The sequence below is a fragment of the Malania oleifera genome, chromosome 6 (genome assembly GCF_029873635.1).
Source record: "Malania oleifera isolate guangnan ecotype guangnan chromosome 6, ASM2987363v1, whole genome shotgun sequence".
NCBI lineage: Eukaryota > Viridiplantae > Streptophyta > Magnoliopsida > Santalales > Ximeniaceae > Malania > Malania oleifera.
The window spans coordinates 3227876-3241674 of record NC_080422.1 but is presented as its reverse complement, the minus strand read 5'-3'; the positions used below and the strand labels follow the sequence as shown (position 1 = coordinate 3241674).

General features: G+C 40.6%; 1 protein-coding gene across 13 annotated transcripts in view; it reads right to left on the bottom strand.

Annotated features, from left to right (window-relative positions):
- Positions 1–13799, bottom strand: part of LOC131158000 (uncharacterized) — a 37216-nt gene that overhangs the window by 18685 nt on the left and 4732 nt on the right. For 5 of the 13 annotated variants that reach the window (XM_058112526.1, XM_058112531.1, XM_058112529.1 and 2 more), the window contains exons 2-4: positions 6377–6443; positions 5923–6093; positions 5751–5815 (exon numbers count right to left, since the gene is read on the bottom strand). The exons of 6 other annotated variants lie outside the window; for them this stretch is intronic. The gene's annotated coding sequence lies outside the window, so the exon portion shown is untranslated. Of the gene's footprint in view, positions 1–5750; positions 5816–5922; positions 6094–6376; positions 6444–13799 lie in introns of those variants that run through there. 2 more of the 13 variants (XM_058112537.1, XM_058112528.1) reach the window with 2 other exon arrangements.

The window sequence follows — 13799 nt, the reverse complement described above, 5'->3', positions numbered from 1 at the left end:
TGTGTCTAACCACAGGGGAAAAGATTTCATCATAATCTACTCGGTTCCTCTGCGAGTATCCCTTTGCTACCAAGCAAGCCTTGTACTTCTCTCTTTTCCTTTCTAAAACTGCTTCTTTCTTCCCGTATACCCACTTGCATTTAATCGCCCGCTTCCCAACTGAAAATTCCACCAAGTCTCACGTTTGGTTCTTATGCAACGACTTCATCTCCTCTACCATAGTGTCTATCCAACTACCCTTCTCCTGGCTGTGCACGGCCTCTTCGAAAGGTAGTAGGATCCCCGCTGCTAGTGACAAGAACATAAGGCACCAAATCATCAAAACCATACCTAGGGGGTGGCCTGATGATGCGTCTAGGTCAGTTTACAACTATGCTATGACGCGGCTACTGGTCATCCGCGCTAGAACTCCGTGTTCTGAACACCGTCATCGCCATCCTAAGTTTCTGACTCCACCTGCACTGCCGGCTGATCTCTCGAGCTAGAACTCCCTACATTTCTACCCTGTGTCTCCTACTCTACCTGAATCACATACCCGTTGTGTAAAGACTTGCCTTATTTACCATAATTTTTTTCCCATATTAATATCCAATAGAATAATCCTGACAAATCATAATCAACTTGGACCCATGGGTACTAGGGATATATACCTGAAATACAACACGGATACCTAAGCAGCAGGAAACGTAAAATCATATACATATCAAATTATCCAACCAACACAATACCAGAGTTTTACTACAACTGTCATATACATACACATATTCCAAAATGTCCAAAAAGTGCCCTAGGGTCGCCACCTAAAAATCCGTCAGACCCTAGAAATGACTTACCCTTCAAATAGGGTAGAATAGTCGAACTCTAACGCTGCGGAGCTCTATCCGCTCGTCTATCTGGGGCTCTTGAAATGTTTATATAGCTGGGGTGAAACACCTCTCAGTAAGGGAAATAAACTAATATCAGTGTGTAGCAACATGAGTAATTTAGTGTTTTACATATAACGGTATAATAATCATTTTTGATAAAACTGTCTATAACATATCTGGGAAATACATATTTTATCATGACATGGTATAACATACTAAATTTCTATACATATAAATCATCTTATATAACTATACATGAAAACACCCTGGATGGATAGCTGGCTAGTGTCATGTCTTACCCCCACATGACTGGGTTGTGCGGCCCGAAGGCAGGACCTAGTGTCACGGTCCGACTATTTTCACACCCTTGTGAAGGGTCATGCAGCACTAGCCAAAACACTCTTATTTAACTAGCCAGTCTATCGTTTACCAACATTCATCCATGAAACACTTTCATTAGCATTCAATCAAATGACAGCGAAAATAGTAAGCATTCATGAAAGTTGTGGCAAGCAAGTAGTAAACATTGAAGCAAATGTAATTCATTAACAACACCTCTGTTGACATCGTGTGTTTAGCGAGGGAGGCAAGTAGGCTAAACACGTTGACAATAGCTAGTGAATTTTACAATGATTGATGACCACTCACCCTCCCTTAAAGAGGTTTTTATGTAATTATCATCCTGGCACTAGGAAACATCAAAGTGACCGAGGAGTCATACTGCCTTATTTAGCATACAAAGACTCTACTAGTAGAAAATAACCCTACACTAGTATTTACATGATGAAAACTCATCCCAAGCACACGAGATAAGCGGTCATAGGCAAGCATAATGCCTTGAACAAGCTTCACTCGTGACATTTTCCCTCACTTATGCGGTCGACGTCCACATAGACTTTGGTGGTAGGTACACTCCAAGTTTGTCCACAAACGGTTGAGTATCTTCTACACAAATCTAGCTGATTTCTTTGTCATCAAGGCATTTCCACTTCACTAGGAACTTCTGCCGCTTCTTCCTTGAGGATATGAACTTTCTGTCTACAAGGATCTCTTCAACGTCATGTATATTAGGTTGCACTGTCTTCAACTCTGCTATGTTGGACTGACTTCTGCTCAGATCATTGGTGTCGGCATTGAACGGCTTGAGGCAACTGACATGAAACTGCGGTCTTTTCCCCTGATCTGCCCACTTCTTCATCTGCTTAGAAGCTTTCTCCAGATAGGCTCGGGCAAACTCTACATTCTGTCTCCATTCTCTGGTGAAGATGTACGCCCTCCATTCTCTGGTGAAGATGTACGCCCCGGGACTCTTTCGTCTATACGGCTCGCCCATTGTGTGAGGTAACAATGGCAGCTGGCCTGTCTCAAAAGTACTCTTGTTGGTTGTTGAACTCTTTTGGGCATTACCACAAAATGGAGCCACATCAAATAGTTGCACGCCATTCTTCTGGTTGTCGTTGGCAAAATGGCACAAGTACTCGTTCAGTAGCTCTCTGAATCTCTTCATCTGTCCATCTGTCTGTTGGTGATAACTCGAAGACATGTCAAGATGTGACCTGAATATCCTGAAAAACTCTGTCAAGAAGTTGTTAGTGAACACTAAATCTCGGTCACAAATAATAACTTGGGGAACACCCTAATGTTTCACAACAGTCACAAGGAACAATTGTGTCGTCTCCTTTGCCGAACAGTATTTCGGTGCGGCCCTGAAAGTATCATACTTCTTCCGCTCTCCCTTGTCTTGTTGGCAAGTGAGACAAGTTTTGGTATGATCAACCACATCATCCCGCGTGTGTGGCCAATAATACCTCCCCAGTAATTCTGTCATTCGAGTTATTCTCTGCGAATACCCCTCAACGAACTTCCTGCAATATCTAGTAAGGCCAAGAAAGGAACGTAACTCCTTCACAATCGTGGGGATCTTTCGTTCTCGAATCATCCTTACCTTCTCCATACCCCTCCGAATACGATCTTACTCAATCACTTGACCAAGGAATTTGCTGCTCCACTGAGCGAAAGAGCTTCACATCTAGACTGTTTCCCCTCAGCCTGTTGAACACCTTCCGTAGATGCTCTTCATGTTTCCTCTGAAACAACATCGATGCTCCCAACGGTGTTTTGGAAGGGTGAACACATCCCGCTTCCAATTCATCAAGTTGTTCCCCCAATTCTACTATCTCTCGAGGCGCAATCCAACATGGCCCTTTAGCAAGTGGTTTCACTCCTGATAACAACTTGATCTCATGCTCCACCATCCGTTGTGAAGGCAAATTGTGAGGCAGCTTATCCGGCAACACCTCCTAGTACTCATCCAACACCACTTGGATGGTCGTAGGCTCCAGCTTTTGGCCTACTTCTTTGTCTACCACCACCGTGGCTAGACGTGTCTGCTCACCCTGACCCAATCTCTCATTGAGTTGTATAGCTGAAAGGGACTTCCCATCGTCTCCTTCATCACAACGACTTGTACCATGCACGAGTGATCTCCCATCAGACACAGGGAACTAGCCAAAGGCATCAGCACTGCCTTCGTCCCCCTTAGGAACTCCATTCCCAAAATGACTGGAAAGTCATCCAACGGCACCGCAGTAAAATTCACACGACCTTCCCACTACCCAAGCTTCACAATAACTTGCTTGGCTACTCCCAAAGTAGGTTGGACTACAGAATTAACTGCTTTCATGCGTCCTGTATCCTTCTCTAAGGATAAGTTGAGTCTCCAAGCCTCTGGTTGCGAAACAAAGTTATGGGTAGCCCCAGTATCCACCATAGCGCCGGTACTCTTCCCATTGATTCTCAAGTCCACAAACATTAGCCCTTTGGCTCGTGTAACATTAGGGGCTTTAGCCTGCTTTTCCAATGCGCTCACTTGCCGCATTGCACCCATCCTCGGGGTCTCATCTTCTTCCCCATCATCTTCCACTGTCTGTTCTGCAATGGAAGCCTGTAATGCATTAAGTGTTGCTTTGTGAGGACACTCAAAAACTCTATAAGGACCTCAACACAAGTAACACTCAAGTTTACCCTTTCCCTTGGGTGTGTTGAACCCTCGAGACAACGAAGCTTCCTTTGAGGTTGATGCTTTATAGTCGGCTCCCCCACTCTTAGGTTTGCCTTTCTTGAAAGACTTCCCATTGTTTCCCTCTCCGCCAAACCCTTTGGACGAAGCGGTATTCTCCCCAACGTAGTCAGCCAAGCGTTTTGCAGCAGCAAGTGCAGTAGACAAGTCTTGAACTCTTTGTGTATGAAGTTCAGTTCATGCCCACGGTTTCATCCCCTCTAGAAAATAGAACAACTTGTCCTTCTCCGACATATCCCTGATATCCAACATCAAAGCAGAAAATTGTTTCACGTATTCCCTTATCGACCCAATATGCTTGAGGTCTCTCAGCTTTTTCCTTGCATTATACTCAACATTCTCAGGTAAGAATTGGGCCTTGAGCTCTCTCTTCAAGTCTGCCCAACTATCAATTACACAGCTTCCGTTTTCCATGTCATTGTACTTAGCACGCCACCACAGTTTGGCATCACTAACCAAGTACATGGTTGCAGTATCCACTTTCACCTGTTCTGAGGTCATCCTCACAGCACGAAAATACTGTTCCATATCAAACAAGAAGTTCTCTAACTCCTTAGCATCACGACCACCCCCATACGTCCTGGGTTCTGGTACCTTAGTCTTGCTAACTCCTGGAGTGTTGGAGTTCCCCATAGCAAGAACCATTAGATTCACCTTTGCATCCAGATCAACCATCCGAACCTGCAAAGTTTCCACAGTATGGTGAAAGTCCTCTGACATTTCACTTGTCCAACTTGCTTGATGCTGGTGTGATCCCATCACTTCACCAACAAGTCCCCTCAGCTGGGCCATCTCGTTGGCCATATTGTTGGTTGTCTCTTCAACCTATGCTTCCAGTGCACTGATTCTTTCAGCATTATTTGGTGTCACGGTCACTTACCAAAGCTTCCCAAATCTTACAATGAAGGTAACTGAATTTTCGTAACAACTGAGCCTTGGCTCTGATACCAAGTGTCACGGTCCGACTATTTTCGCACCCTTGTGAAGGGTCGTGCGGCGCTAGCCAAAGCACTCTTGTTTACCTAGCCAACCTATCGTTTACCAACATTCATCCATGAAATACTTTCATTAGCATTCAATCAAATGGCAACGGAAACAGTAAGCATTCATGAAAGTCGTGGCAAGCAAGCAATAAAAATTGAAGAAAACATAATTCATTAACAACACCTCCGTTGACATTGTGTGCTTAGCGAGGGAGGCAAGTAGGCTAAACACATTGACAATAGCTAATAAGTTTTACAATGACTGATGAACACTCGCCCTCCCCTAAAGAGGTTTTTATGTAATTATCATCCTGACACTAGGAAACATCAAAGTGACCGAGGAGTCATACTGCCTTATTTAGCATACAAAGACTCTACTAGCAGAAAATAACCCTACACTAGTATTTACATGATGGAAACTTATCCCAAACATATGAGATAAGCGGTCGCAGGCAAGCATAATGCCTTGAACAAGCTTAGCTCGTGACACTAGCAATGGCTGGCCGACCACGCTAGATCAACATAAGTCTGTAAGTAAGATGGGTCTGCCCCTCCTCATTCAAACGCCCGATGGACGTCTGCACTACAATAAAACCACATCGACTGCCGATCTCCCACTGCCCCTTACGGCAAGCGGTAGCACTAACATATACATGATCGTGATCATATAGCTACGGTACCGTGCTTCGTGAAAGCCTAAACCAAGCCAACCAGGTTCTGATAACATATAATATATTTCCAAATAATGATACATGGCTATTTCATAATAATATCTATCATGTAAATATATTTTCATAAAACTGACTTAGTTTATTTCCTTACCTGATTTATGAAAAAGCCTACGAATTACTCCAAAATCACACCCGTGTGGTCCCCAGCTCAACACCCTGAAATTGATATTTTTCCAACAAAATTTTAGTATTATCTTACCTAACATATTACTCTCAGTCCAGAAACACCAAAAATCTAATAAAACTAAAATTAACTAACTTACCCAAATTTTGGGATGGTTCGCAAGTTAGCTAACCGACGAATCACTCTAACAAATTCGTAGAGAATCTTTCTAGGAATGACGTGGCAGCTTCTGATCGTCGAACCGGCGAAGAAATAGCCCAGAATTTAGAGAAAAGGGGTGGAGGACGAAGTGTAGTGAGAGTGTAACGACCTGCTCCTTTTTCACATATATTTTTTTTTTAATAAATAAATTATCATCACATCATACATTCCAACTCAACAGGTCACAATCCACCTGGGCCCGTGGGCACCAGGGATATATCAAAGCATAAAGCAGACGCCCTAACAGCAGAAAATATACAAACATATACATCTCAATACCATATACCACAATATACCAGACTTACTACAATCACTGTATTTTCATATATACATCCCAAAAATAAAACCTAAGGACATTTTCCACAAAATCTAACTGTCCCTACAAAACTTACCTTTCAAAAAGGGTAGATAGACCGTACTATATCAGCGGGGCTTTTCCCGCTCTCCTATCCGAGGCTCCTAAAAAGTTAATAAGATTTAGGGGTGAGACACCTCTCAGTAAGGGAAATAAACTAATATCAGTGTGTGGCAACATGAGTAATATGTGTTCTACATATACCATACATAACATATTCAATACTGTTTATCAAATCTGGGAAAATATACATATATATCAACACATAGCAGAATATACTGCATTTTCATAAACATATCTCATCTCATACACTAATAATAACATAAAACAATCCTGGTAGGTTAGCTGGCTGTTGTCATGTATTACCCCCACATGACTGGGTTGTGTGGCCCGAAGGTGGGACCTGACAATGGTTGGCCGACCACTGCCAAGTCAAACAGTAGTCTGTAGATCCGATGGGTCTACCCAGACTGGTCCGTACACCAGGGGCGATAACAGCACACTTCTTGAAAATAACCACATCGACCATCTAATCTCACACCACTCCGTACAGCGGCGTTAACACGGATATCATGATCACGAGGATCATGGACACATAGCAACGGTACCGTGCAAGTGCTAGCCTAGACCAAGCCAACCAGGTTCTGATATCATATACATGTACTAAAATCGTGATACATGGATAACTCATATCATTAATTATCAAATCATTCACATCATTTTTCACATATACATATATCATGAAATCATCGGCCCGTACGCAGGTATTTCACATTTTATCATAGCTCGGCCTGTACGCCGGCAAATCACATAACACGGCCCGTATGCTGGCAAATCACATAGCTCGGTCCGTACGCCGGCAAATCACGTAGCACAGCCCTTACGCTGGCAAATCTCATCCACATAGTACAGCCCGTATGCCGGAAAATCACATATATATATATATATCTCGGCCCGTACGCCGGTTTTCCATCATAGAAATCCATATCGTCCCCATTCCCAAAAAACAGTATTTCACAACATTTTTATACTCATGCCACACTAAACAAATTTTCCACGTATTCAACATATCATCATTTAAACAGTATTTTCCAAATATAAATCATATATATAAATATATTTATTTTTCCTGAAACCAGATGCTACATATATATACATACATTTTCTCAAAACAAAACTAGTTTAGTTTATTCCCTTACCTAATTCCTGAAAAGCCCCTAAGAAAATTTTCCCCGTACCCACAAGGTTCTCAACTCAACACCCTGAAAATGAAAACTCGCAAAATTAAAGTTTAGTATTTTCGTACGTACAACATTTTTTATAACTACCACTAAGTCAAATTTGACTTAAAAAGTCTTATCTCAACTTAGGGATGATTCCCAACGTTTCCAATCAACACCCTGGAATTGAAAATTTTCAGTATTAAAATTCAGTATTTTTAAGCGTATATCACTTTCTTCAACTGTCAAAAATCCAAATATTGAATATAAAACCTTACCTTGGATTTGGGATGAAATCCAATTTCGTTTCCCTGAAGATCCGCTCCGGCAGACTTGTAGAGAACTTTACCTTGAGCGTCGTGGTGGCTTCGGTTTGTCGATCCGGCGTAAAACTAGCCCGGAATCGAAGAGAGAGAGAGTCATAGGAGAGAGAGAGAGTGCACTCACGCACACCAAAAATCTAATTCAATTTGGATTTTGACTTTCAAAGCTTCTTGAAGAAGCTTGTGTTATTTTATATATATATATATATATATATATATATATATAATAGTAAACATTAATTAAAGTAAAGCTTCTTGAAGAAGCTTTCACACTTTATATATATATATATATATATATATATATACATGCTTTAATATTTATATATATATATATATATTTATTCCTTATCATACTATTCATTTTACTTGTTAATTTAATTAATTTATTTTATTTTATTTTTTATTTTTTATTTTTTTAAAATTTTTTTTTTTTCCCGATTACTACATTCCTCCCCCCTTAAAAGAATTTCGTCCTCGAAATTTATTGTTTTCGTAACTCGCTATCCTTTAATCAGGAAAAAGGGTCTACTCATTTTATTACCTACCCTCACTTATGACGGAGGAATACCGTGGTTACATTTCGAGTCTTGGAAGATTACATATACAAAAGAAAACCATTCTCCCACAACTAAAGTACTACACTATTCAACCATTACATGTACCTGCAACAGAAAACTACTTAACTATTTACATTTATTCACTCAGACTTCTTGAAATAAATGCGGATACCTCTGCTTTATCTGCTCCTCGGACTCCCAAGAAGCCTCTTCTACTGCATGATTCCTCCACAAGACTTTTACTTGAGGAATCGTCCTGTTACGTAGCTCTTGCACTTTCCAAAAATATTTGGAAAATACTGTTTAAATGATGATATGTTGAATACGTGAAAAATTTGTTTAGTGTGGCATGAGTATAAAAATGTTGTGAAATACTGTTTTCTGGGAATGGGGACGATATAGATTTCTATGATGGAAAACCGGCGTACGGGCCGCGATATATATATATATATATATATATGTGATTTGCTGGCGTACAAGTCGTACTATATGGATGAGATTTGCCAGCGTACGGGCTATGCTACGTGATTTGCCAGCGTACGGGCCGAGCTATGTGATTTGCCAGCATACGGGCTGTGTTATGTGATTTGCCGACGTACAGGTCGAGCTATGATAAAATGTGAAATATCGGCGTACGGGCCGATGATTTTCATGATATATGTATATGTGAAAAATGATATGAATGATTTGATAATTAATGATATGAGTTATCCATGTATCACGATTTTAGTATATATATATGATATCAGAACCTGGTTGGCTTGGTCTAAGTTAGCACTTGCACGGTACCGTTGCTATGTGTCCATGGTCCTCGTGATCATGATATCCATGTTAACGCCGCTGTACGGAGTGGTATGAGATTGGATGGTCGATGTGGTTATTTTTGGAAAGTGCAAGAGCTACGTAACAGGACGATTCCTCAAGTAAAAGTCTTATGGAGGAATCATGCAGTAGAAGAGGCTTCTTGGGAGTCCGAGGAGCAGATGAAGCAGAGGTATCCGCCTTTATTTCAAGAAGTCTGAGTGAATAAATGTAAATAGTTAAGTAGTTTTCTGTTGCAGATACATGTAATGGTTGAATAGTGTAGTACTTTAGTTGTGGGAGAATGGTTTTCTTTTGTATATGTAATCTTCCAAGACTCGAAATGTAACCACGGTATTCCTCCGTCATAAGTGAGGGTAGGTAATAAAATGAGTACACCCTTTTTCCTGATTAAAGGATAGCGAGATACGAAAACAATAAATTTCGAGGACGAAATTCTTTTAAGGGGGGAGGAATGTAGTAATCGGGAAAAAAATAAAATTTAAAAAAAATAAAAAATAAAATAAAATAAATTAATTAAATTAACAAGTAAAATGAATAGTATGATAAGGAACAAATATATATATATATATATATAAATATTAAAGCATGTATATATATATATATATATAAAGTGTGAAAGCTTCTTCAAGAAGCTTTACTTTAATTAATGTTTACTATTATATATATATATATATATATATATATATATATATATATATAAAATAACACAAGCTTCTTCAAGAAGCTTTGAAAGTCAAAATCCAAATTGAATTAAATTTTTGGTGTGCGTGAGTGCACTCTCTCTCTCCTCTCTCTCTCTCTCTCTCCTACTCTCCTATGACTCTCTCTCCCTTCGATTCCGGGCTAGTTTTACGCCGGATCAACAAACCGAAGCCACCACGACGCTCCTGGTAAAGTTCTCTACAAGTCTGCCAGAGCGGATCTTCAGGGAAACGAAGTTGGATTTCATCCCAAATCCAAGGTAAGGTTTTATATTCAATATTTGGATTTTTGACAGTTGAAGAAAGTGATATACGTGTAAAAATACTGAACTTTAATACTGAAAATTTTCAGTTCCAGGGTGTTGATTGGGAACGTTGGGAATCATCCCTAAGTTGAGGTAAGACTTTTTAAGTCGAATTTGACTTAGTGGTAGTTATAAAAAATGTTGTACGTGCGAAAATACTAAACTTTAATTTTGCGAGTTTTCATTTTCAGGGTGTTGAATTGAGAACCTTGTGGGTACGGGGAAAATTTTCTTAGGGGCTTTTCAGGAATCAGGTAAGGGAATAAACTAAACTAGTTTTGTTTTGAGAAAATGTATGTATATATATGAAGCATCTGGTTTCAGGAAAAATAAATATATTTATATATATGATTTATATTTGGAAAATACTGTTTAAATGATGATAAGTTGAATACGTGGAAAATTTGTTTAGTGTGGCATGAGTATAAAAATGTTGTGAAATACTGTTTTCTGGGAATGGGGACGATATGGATTTCTATGATGGAAAACCGGCATCTGGCCGAGATATATATATATATATGTGATTTTCCAGCGTACGAGCTATACTATGTAGATGAGATTTGCCAGCGTACAGGCTGTGCTACGTGATTTGCCGGCATACGGGCCGAGCTATGTGATTTGCCAGCATACGGGCTGTGTTATGTGATTTGCCGGCGTACAGGCCGAGCTATGATAAAATGTGAAATACCTGCGTACGGGCCGATGATTTCATGATATATGTATATGTGAAAAATGATGTGAATGATTTGATAATTAATGATATGAGTTATCCATGTATCACGATTTTAGTACATGTATATGATATCAGAACCTGGTTGGCTTGGTCTAGGCTAGCACTTGCACGGTACCGTTGCTATGTGTCCATGATCCTCGTGATCATGATATCCGTGTTAACGCCGCTGTACGGAGTGGTGTGAGATTGGATGGTCGATGTGGTTATTTTCAAGAAGTGTGCTGTTATCGCCCCTGGTGTACGGACCAGTCTGGGTAGACCCATCGGACCTACAGACTACTGTTTGACTTGGCAGTGGTCGGCCAACCATTGTCAGGTCCCACCTTCGGGCCACACAACCCAGTCATGTGGGGGTAATACATGACAACAGCCAGCTAACCTACCAGGATTGTTTTATGTTATTATTAGTGTATGAGATGAGATATGTTTATGAAAATGCAGTATATTCTGCTATGTGTTGATATATATGTATGTTTTCCCAGATTTGATAAACAGTATTGAATATGTTATGTATGGTATATGTAGAACACATATTACTCATGTTGCCACACACTGATATTAGTTTATTTCCCTTACTGAGAGGTGTCTCACCCCTAAATCTTATTAACTTTTTAGGAGCCTCGGATAGGAGAGCGGGAAAAGCCCCGCTGATATAGTACGGTCTATCTACCCTTTTTGAAAGGTAAGTTTTGTAGGGACAGTTAGATTTTGTGGGAAATGTCCTTAGGTTTTATTTTTAGGATGTATATATGAAAATACAATAATTGTAGTAACTCTGGTATATTGTGGTATATGGTATTGAGATGTATATGTTTATATATTTTCTGCTGCTAGGGCTTCTGCTTTATGCTTTGATATATCCCTGGTGCCCACGGGCCTAGGTGGATTGTGACCTGCTGAGCTGGAATGTATGATGTGATGATAATTTATTTATTAAAAAATATATATATGTGAAAAAGAAGCAGGTTGTTACAAAGAGAGAGGAGGGTTTCATACAACATTTCATGCTGGAAAACCGAGTTTGTACGATTTATACACCTGCCTTCGTCGACAAGACCAGGTAAAGAGTTCGACGATGAGCACTTATTATTCGTCAAAGAATTTCAGGCCCTACAACAGTCCTCTCGATAAATTCTCGTCGACGAGACACGTGTCCCCATCGACGATCCCAATAAGCCGTTTCGTCGACAAACGCGCCTGCTGTGACCGCCCCCCTTTTAAATTTCCTTTTCCTCTTCTTTCTATTATTATTTAATTGCTATAATTCACTAGATCTCTACACATTGCTGCTGCGATTTTCTGGTACTTGTTTCTCTTCTTCTTCCTGAGTACGATGCAACATGGTTTTCTCATCGAAAACCACGTCTCTACTGATCATCACCTTGTTTGCCACTAGATCCCACAGCTTAAACCCTTTCGCACCTTTCTGATATCTCAGAAAGATGCACTGTCTAGACTTCGCCTCAAGCTTAGATCTCTCCTCACCATGAATGCGCGCATAGGTTGGACACTCAAATACTTTCAATCCAGAGTAGTCAACCTCGTTACCTATCCACACCTCAACAACTTTCCCATCTTGTGATACCCTTGGTGATCTGTTTACCAAGAAACAATTCATACTAACCACCTCAGCCCAAAAATTCATAGCGAGCCCAACATGCAACCTAAGACACCGAGCCCTCTCAGTTAGGGTTCGGTTCATCCTTTCCGCCACACCATTTTGTTGCGGTGTCTCACGTACTATAAAATGCCTCCTTATGCCATGCTGCTTGCAAAACTCTCTGAAACTCGAGTTTGTGTACTCAGTTCCATTGTCTGTCTTAAGGAACTTAACTTTTCTCCTAGTCTGGTTTTCCACCTTAGCTCCATAGTTTAAACTTGGCAAACGTCACCGACTTGTGCAACATGAAGTAAACCCAGACCTTCCGTGAGTAATCATCGATGAAACTCGCAAAGTACACATGTCCCCCTCGTGATGTCACTCTCACCGGTCCCCAAACGTCCGAATAAATGTAGGCCAATAATCCCTCCGTCTTGTACGTGGTTGTCATGAAATGAACCCTATTCTGCTTCCTAAGCACACAGTACTTGCAGGACTCCAACTTACATGATTTGACCCCCTTCAAAAGATTTCTCTTGTGAAGCTCCTTCATTCCACGCTCACCCATATGCCCTAAACGCATATGCCACAACACAGTACTATCAGACTCAGACTCTGCGGCTACAGCTCCACCTACAACCGTGATACCCAGCAATGTGTATATATTCCCCCGACACTCCCTTGCCCCTTATCATGGTCAGAACACCCTTACTCACCTTCATTACCCCACATTCAGATTTGTAAGTGAACCCATCACAATCCAAGGTGCCTAACAAAACCAGATTCTTCCTCGACTCTGGTATGTGTCTCATATCACATAACATCCTCACCACACCATCATACATCTTGATTCTGATATTCCCTATCCCGATCACCTTGCACGCATCATCGTTCCCCAACAGAATGGAACCAGAACTCACCAATTTGTACGTAGTGAACCAATCCTTATTGGGCAATATATGATAAGAACACGCTAAGTCCAAGATCCAAGAATCTGCAAACTCATCTGATCCAAATGAAATTGAGAGCATATCACTGTCACCACTCCTAAAGTGTCCTTCTACTACTACATTCGTCGTGTTTGACAAACCTTCTTTGGTTTTTGCAACCCCCTTCTTCCTTTTCGGACACTCGGGTTTTATATGCCCCTTTTTCTCGCACTTAAAACACCGCACGTCCTTCCTCTTCCTAGATTT